The sequence below is a fragment of the Bos grunniens genome, chromosome 5, assembly GCF_055505025.1.
Source record: "Bos grunniens cultivar Pamir isolate PY7600 chromosome 5, Bosgru_T2T1.0, whole genome shotgun sequence".
Lineage (NCBI taxonomy): Eukaryota > Metazoa > Chordata > Mammalia > Artiodactyla > Bovidae > Bos > Bos grunniens.
In genome coordinates, this window is record NC_141169.1 from 30339731 (window position 1) to 30346412 (window position 6682).

General features: G+C 37.4%; 1 non-coding gene across 1 annotated transcript; it reads left to right on the forward strand.

Moving 5' to 3' along the window:
- Positions 1-5713: 5713 nt before the first annotated feature.
- Positions 5714-5820, forward strand: LOC147371621 (U6 spliceosomal RNA). The gene has a single exon (XR_015164986.1). It is a non-coding gene; the product is annotated as a U6 spliceosomal RNA (small nuclear RNA).
- The last annotated feature ends 862 nt before the right edge of the window (positions 5821-6682 follow it).

The following is a 6682-nucleotide window of genomic DNA, read 5'->3' on the forward strand; positions in this document are numbered from 1 at the left end:
TTCTTCAATGCATGAAAGTGGAAAGTTGAAAGTGAAGTCGCTCAGTCGTGTCCGACTCTTCGAAACTCCATGGACTGCAGCCTACCAGGCTCCTGCGTCCATGGGATTTTCCAGGCAAGAGTACTGGCGTGGGTTGCCATTGCCTTCTCTGAAGCATCAATATGAACAAAGCTAGTGGAGGTGATGGAATTCCAGTTGAGCTATTTTAAATCTTGAAAGATGATGCTGTGAAAGTGCTGCACTCAATATGCCAGCAAATTTGGAAAACTCAGCAGTGGCCACAGGACTGGAAAAGGTCAGTTTTCATTCCAATCCCAAAGGAAGGCAATGCCAAAGAATGCTCAAACTACTGCACAATTGCACTTATCTCACACGCTAGTAAAGTAATGCTTAAAATTCTCCAAGCCAGGCTTTAGCAATACATGAACCGTGAACTTCCAGATGTTCAAGCTGGTTTTAGAAAAGGCAGAGGAACCAGAAAGAGATCAAATTGCCAACATCCACTGGGTCATCGAAAAAGCAAAATTGGAGTAGTGGTACAGACATAACAGTCAGTTAGTCTAATCAGACTAATTGGGAGTGTTTTCAGTTTTGGCCTATGTTCTCAAAATAAAAATTGAGAATTTTTATGTAATATCCCCAATGTACATTAAGATATTTGCACACATAAGGATGTGTTGTTTGCTAACAGCTGGGGCACTTTGAAAAGATTTTTCCTGCTTTAGCAATGAAATTAAAGTGAAAGGGCAGGTGTGTGGGGAAGCAGGGAGGAAGAATAAGAAGCAGCTTAAATTAGGTAGTGCCACTGTCTCTTTCATAGGCTAAAGGTGGGAGGCAATGAAGAGAGCCAGAATCTGGTAATTTAAGGTGACAAACACTAATAACAAGTGTCTTTGAATTTAAAAGTTGAAGCAAGAGAGGACACAACTAAATTACACAAGGACAAAGAGGGATAGAAAAAGTCTAAAAGGTGCTCTCAGGTCAGCCTTCCACTACAGCTGGGCACTGTTCTCACAGAATTCCCTAGAGAGTCTTCTACCATCAAGTGACATTTGAGGTATTAAACATGTGAGATGGGATTGGACACCTTGAGCATATGATCCCTAAGGGGCTGACAGCACATACTTCCTGCTGAACTAGTTTCTTATCCTAGAGTCTGATCCCTAAGCTCATCTGTTCTCCTGTTCCCCAGTGTTTTTCAAACTTCTATCCATCTTTTACCTCCTCCCAAAATGAGGAAGAACCAACAAATTAGCTTCTGCTGTGAGGTATGTAATTGACTTCCAGAAAACTTCTCAGTCTAAATGTAGAAGGACTGAGAGAAAGGGGAAAGGGATATGATATTTACTGAATGTGGAGCATATACTAAGCAAAATACTAGGTCATTTAATTTCATCGTCATGGCAACACTGTCAGCCAAGTATTATTATTGCCAAAGAAGAAGCTGAGACTTAAAGAAGTTAAGAAACATGAGCAAACCACTCCCTACCCCACACCATGTTAAGAAGTCAAAGAGATGAAATTCAAATGTATTCTGATTCCAAATCCTATGCCTATTTCACCAGAGCAAGGGTTCCCTCAAAGTCAGTTGTTAATGTTTGGGCATTCTATTCCCTTTTGGTAACGCATCATCTCCCTGACTCTGGCACATTTCCACAACAGAGTGACTTTTTACTGAAACACTCTGCAAACTGGGAATCTGACAAAAATCCCAAAGGTTTATGAAGTTCAGTAACAGTGTATACGTATTTTAAATCCTAAAAGAGTGCAAGTACACTAATCCTGCCAACAATAAGTTTTTAAAAAAGGAAAATAACTTCCTCCTTATTTTATTGACATTGCTCGGAAGCAGAAGTCAGGAAATCCCCTTCCTTGATTTGTAGTATTTGACTGGACATGGAGTAACAGACTGGTTCCAAATCAGGAAAGGAGTACGTCAAGGCTGTATATTGTCACCCTGCTTATATAACTTATATACAGAGTACATCATGTGAAATGCTGGGTTGGATGAAGCACATGCTGGAATCAAGATTGCTGGGAGAAATATCAATAACCTCAGATACAAAGATGACACCACCGTTTGGCAGAAAGAGAAGAACTAATGAGCTTCTTGATGAAAGTTAAAGAGGAGAATGAAAAAGTTGGCTTAAAACTCAACATTCAGAAAACTAAGATCGTGGCATCTGGTCCCATCACTTCATGGCAAATTGATGGGGAGCAATGGAAACAGTGACAGACTTTATTTTTATGGGCTCCAAAATCACTGCAGATGATGACTGCAGCCATGAAATTAAAAGACGCCTGCTTCTTGGAAGAAAAGCTATGACCAACCTAGACAGCATATTCAAAAGCAGAGACATTACTTTGCCAACAAAAGTCCGTCTAGTCAAAGCTATGGTTTTTCCAGTAGTCATGCATGGACGTGAGATTTGAACTATAAAGAAAGCTGAGGGCTGAAGAATTGATGCTTTTGAACTATGGTGCTGGAGAAGACTCCTGAGAGTCCCTTGGACTGCAAGGAGATCCAACCAGTCAATCCTAAAGGAAATCAGTCCTGAATATTCATTGGAAGGACTGATGCTGAAGCTGAAACTCCAACACTTTGGCCACCTGATGATAAGAACTGACTCATTGAAAAAGACCCTGATGCTGGGAAAGACTGAAGGCGGAAGAAGGGGACAACAGAGGATAAGATGGTTGGATGGCATCACAGATGCAACGGACATGAGTTTGAGTAGGCTCCGGGAGTTGGTGATGGACAGGGAAACCTGGCATGCTGCAGTCGCAAAGAGTCGCATACAACTGAGCGACTGAAGTGAACTGAACTGATGCTGCTGTTATTCCCAAAGAACAGATTTATACTGCTTTATTCTTTGAACTTTTCTATATTTTTTCATTTTTCCTCAATAGAATATAGTTTTGGTTATTATAAAGATTTCCACATGACAAGAATTTATTTTACTCTCTTTTTTATACTCTGGGAGAAGTAAGCTCTAAGCAAACAAAAAAATGCCTAATTACTTGTTTTACATAAAAAATGTATATTCATTTATGGAAAAATATGTTAAGTATATATATATACGTTTTTCACTTAGAGTACTAGGTGTCTGGGAAGAATGCAAATTTTTCACATGTATAGAATTCAACCTTGTCTCATAATATCCAAGAATAACTTCAGAATGGTTTCCACCAGCAATTATTTTCATTACTAAAAGATTATCATAGACATATAGTTAAATAGAATAGAATGTCCGAAAATAGACCAACACAAATATATTCATTTAAATTTCAAAAAAAGGACGAGTGTAATTCAATGGGGGAAAGGATAACCTTTTCAACAAATGATGCTGGAATATCTGGATATCTACATGAAAAAACCTTTACCCTTACTTGCCACTGTATACCAAAAAATTAACATGAAACGAATCATAAAACAACAGGTAAGAGATGAAACTATAAAATTTCTAGAACTACAAAACATAGACAAAAATCTTTGAAACCTTGGGTTAGACAAACATTTCTTAGACAGAATTCAAAAAACCACAAAGCTGTAAAAGAAAAAAATGGATAAACTGCACTTCATCAAAACTTAAAACTTCTGCTTTCTGTAATATAGTCTGAAGCCAGGGAATGTGATACCTCTAGCTCTGTACTTATTTGTCAAGACTGTTTTGACTATTATGAGTCTTTTTGCCTCCAAACAAAATTTTAAATTATTTGTTCTAGGTCTGTGAAAAAAGCCACTGTAAATTGCCTTGGGTATTTTAACAGTATTAATTCTTTCAATCCCTGAGCACAGTATATCGTTCCATCGGTTTGTGTCATCCTCAGTTTCTTTCATCAGCATAGCTTTCTGAATCCAGCTCTTTTACCACTTTAGGTAGGTTTATTCCTAGGTTTTTATTCTTTTTTGATGCAATTGCAAACGGAATTGTTTTCTTAATTTCTCCTTCTGAGAGTTACTGTTACTTTATAAAAATGCAACAGATTTTTGTATATTAATTTTGTATTCTGCAACTTCACCATATTCATTGGTGAGCTCCAGTAATTTTTTGGTGGCATCATTAGGATTTTCTGTGTATAGTATCATGTCTTCTGCAAATAGTGACAGTTTTACTTTTTCCTTTCCAGTTTAGATTCTTTTTATTTCTTTTCCTTGTCTGAGAATATACAATGGAGAAAAGACAGTTTCTTCAATAGGTCATGCTCGAAAAACTGGACAGCTAAATGTAAACAATAAAATCAGAACATTTTCTCAAATCATATACAAAAATAAACTCAAAATGAATTAAAGACCTAAATGCAAGACCAGGAATCATAAAACTCCTAGAAGAAAACATATGCAGAACACTTTTTGGCAGAAATCACAGCAATATTTTTTTTTTTGGATCTGTGACCTAAAGCAAAAGAAACAAGAACAAAAATAAATAAATGGGACCTAATTAAACTTAAAAGCTTTTGCACAGCAAAGAAAACCATCAATAAAACAATATACTGAATGGGAGAAAACATTTGCAAATGATACGACTCATAAGGGAATCATATCCAAAATATATAAACAGCTTATACAATTCAACATCAAAAAAATAAATCAATTTTTTTAAAAGGGCAGGGGAAAAGAAAAAAGAAAAAAAAAGAAAAAGGGCAGGAGACCTGAATAGACATTTTTCCAAAGAAGATATGCAGATGACCAACAGTGTATGAAAAGATGCTCAGCATCATTAATCATCAGAGAAACAGCAAATCAAAGCCACAATGAGATATCACCCCACACCTATCAGAATGGCTATTATCAAAAAGATCATAAATAACAAATGTTGGTGTTCTGGAGAAAAGTGAACACTTGAACACTGCTGGTAGGAATGTAAACTGGTACACCACTGTGGAAAACAGGATGGAGTTTCCTCAAAAAACTAGAAATAGAACTACCATATGACCCAGAAATTCCGCTCCTAGGTATATATTTGAAAAAAGATTACATTCTAACATTCATAGCAATTCATAGCAGCATTTACAATAGCCAAGATATGGAAGCAACCAAGTGCCCATCAGTTTTCATTCCAATCCTAAAGAAAGGAAATGCCAAAGAATGCTCAAACTACTGCACAATTGCACTCACCTCACACGCTAGGAAAGTAATGCTCAAAATTCCCCAAGCCAGTCTTCAGCAATACGTGAACCGTGAACTTCCAGATGTTCAAGCTGGTTTTAGAAAAGGCAGAGGAACCAGAGATCAAATTGCCAACATCCGCTGGATCATCAAAAAAGCAAGAGAGTTCCAGAAAAACATCTATTTCTGCTTTATTGACTATGCCAAGGCCTTTGACTGTGTGGATCACAATAAACTATGGAAAATTCTGAAAGAGATGGGAATACCAGACCACCTGACCTGCCTCTTGAGAAACCTATATGCAAGTCAGGAAGCAACAGTTAGAACTGGACATGGAACAACAGACTGGTTCTAAATAGGAAAAGGAGTACATCAAGCCTGTATATTGCCACCCTGGTCATTTAACTTCTATGCAGAGTACATCATGAGAAACGCTGGGCTGGAGGAAGCACAAGCTGGAATCAAGATTGCCGGGAGAGATATCAATAACCTCAGATATGCAGATGACACCACCCTTATGGCAGAAAGTGAAGAAGAACTAAAGAACCTCTTGATGAAAGTGAAAGAGGAGAGTGAAAAGGTTGGCTTAAAGCTCAACATTCAGTGCTCGCTTCGGCAGCACATATACTAAAATTGGAACGATACAGAGAAGATTAGCATGGCCGCTGCGCAAGGATGACACGCAAATTCGTGAAGCGTTCCATATTTTTGAAAGAAATCAAAGAGGACACTAATAGATGGAGAAATACACCATGTTCATGGATTGGAAGAATCAATATAGTGAAAATGATTATACTACCCAAAGCAATTTATAGATTCAATGCAATCCCTATCAAGCTACCAACGGTATTCTTCACAGAGCTAGAACAAATAATTTCACAATTTGTATGGAAATACAAAAAACCTCGAATAGCCAAAGCTATCTTGAGAAAGAAGAATGGAACTGGAGGAATCAACCTAGCTGACTTCAGGCTCTACTACAAAGCCACAGTCATCAAGACAGTATGGTACTGGCACAAAGACAGAAATATAGATCAATGGAACAAAATAGAAAGCCCAGAGATAAATCCACGCACATATGGACACCTTATCTTTGACAAAGGAGGCAAGAATATACAATGGATTAAAGACAATCTCTTTAACAAGTGGTGCTGGGAAAACTGGTCAACCACTTGTAAAAGAATGAAACTAGACCACTTTCTAACACCATACACAAAAATAAACTCAAAATGGATTAAAGATCTAAATGTAAGACCAGAAACTATAAAACTCCTAGAGGAGAACATAGGCAAAACACTCTCCGACACACATCACAGCAGGATCCTCTATGACCCACCTCCCAGAATATTGGAAATAAAAGCAAAAATAAACAAATGGGACCTAATTAAACTTAAAAGCTTCTGCACAACAAAGGAAACTATTAGCAAGGTGAAAAGACAGCCTTCAGAATGGGAAAAAATAATAGCAAATGAAGCAACTGACAAACAACTAATCTCAAAAATATACAAGCAACTCCTACAGCTCAATTCCAGAAAAATAAATGACCCAATCAAAAAATGGGCCAAAGAACTA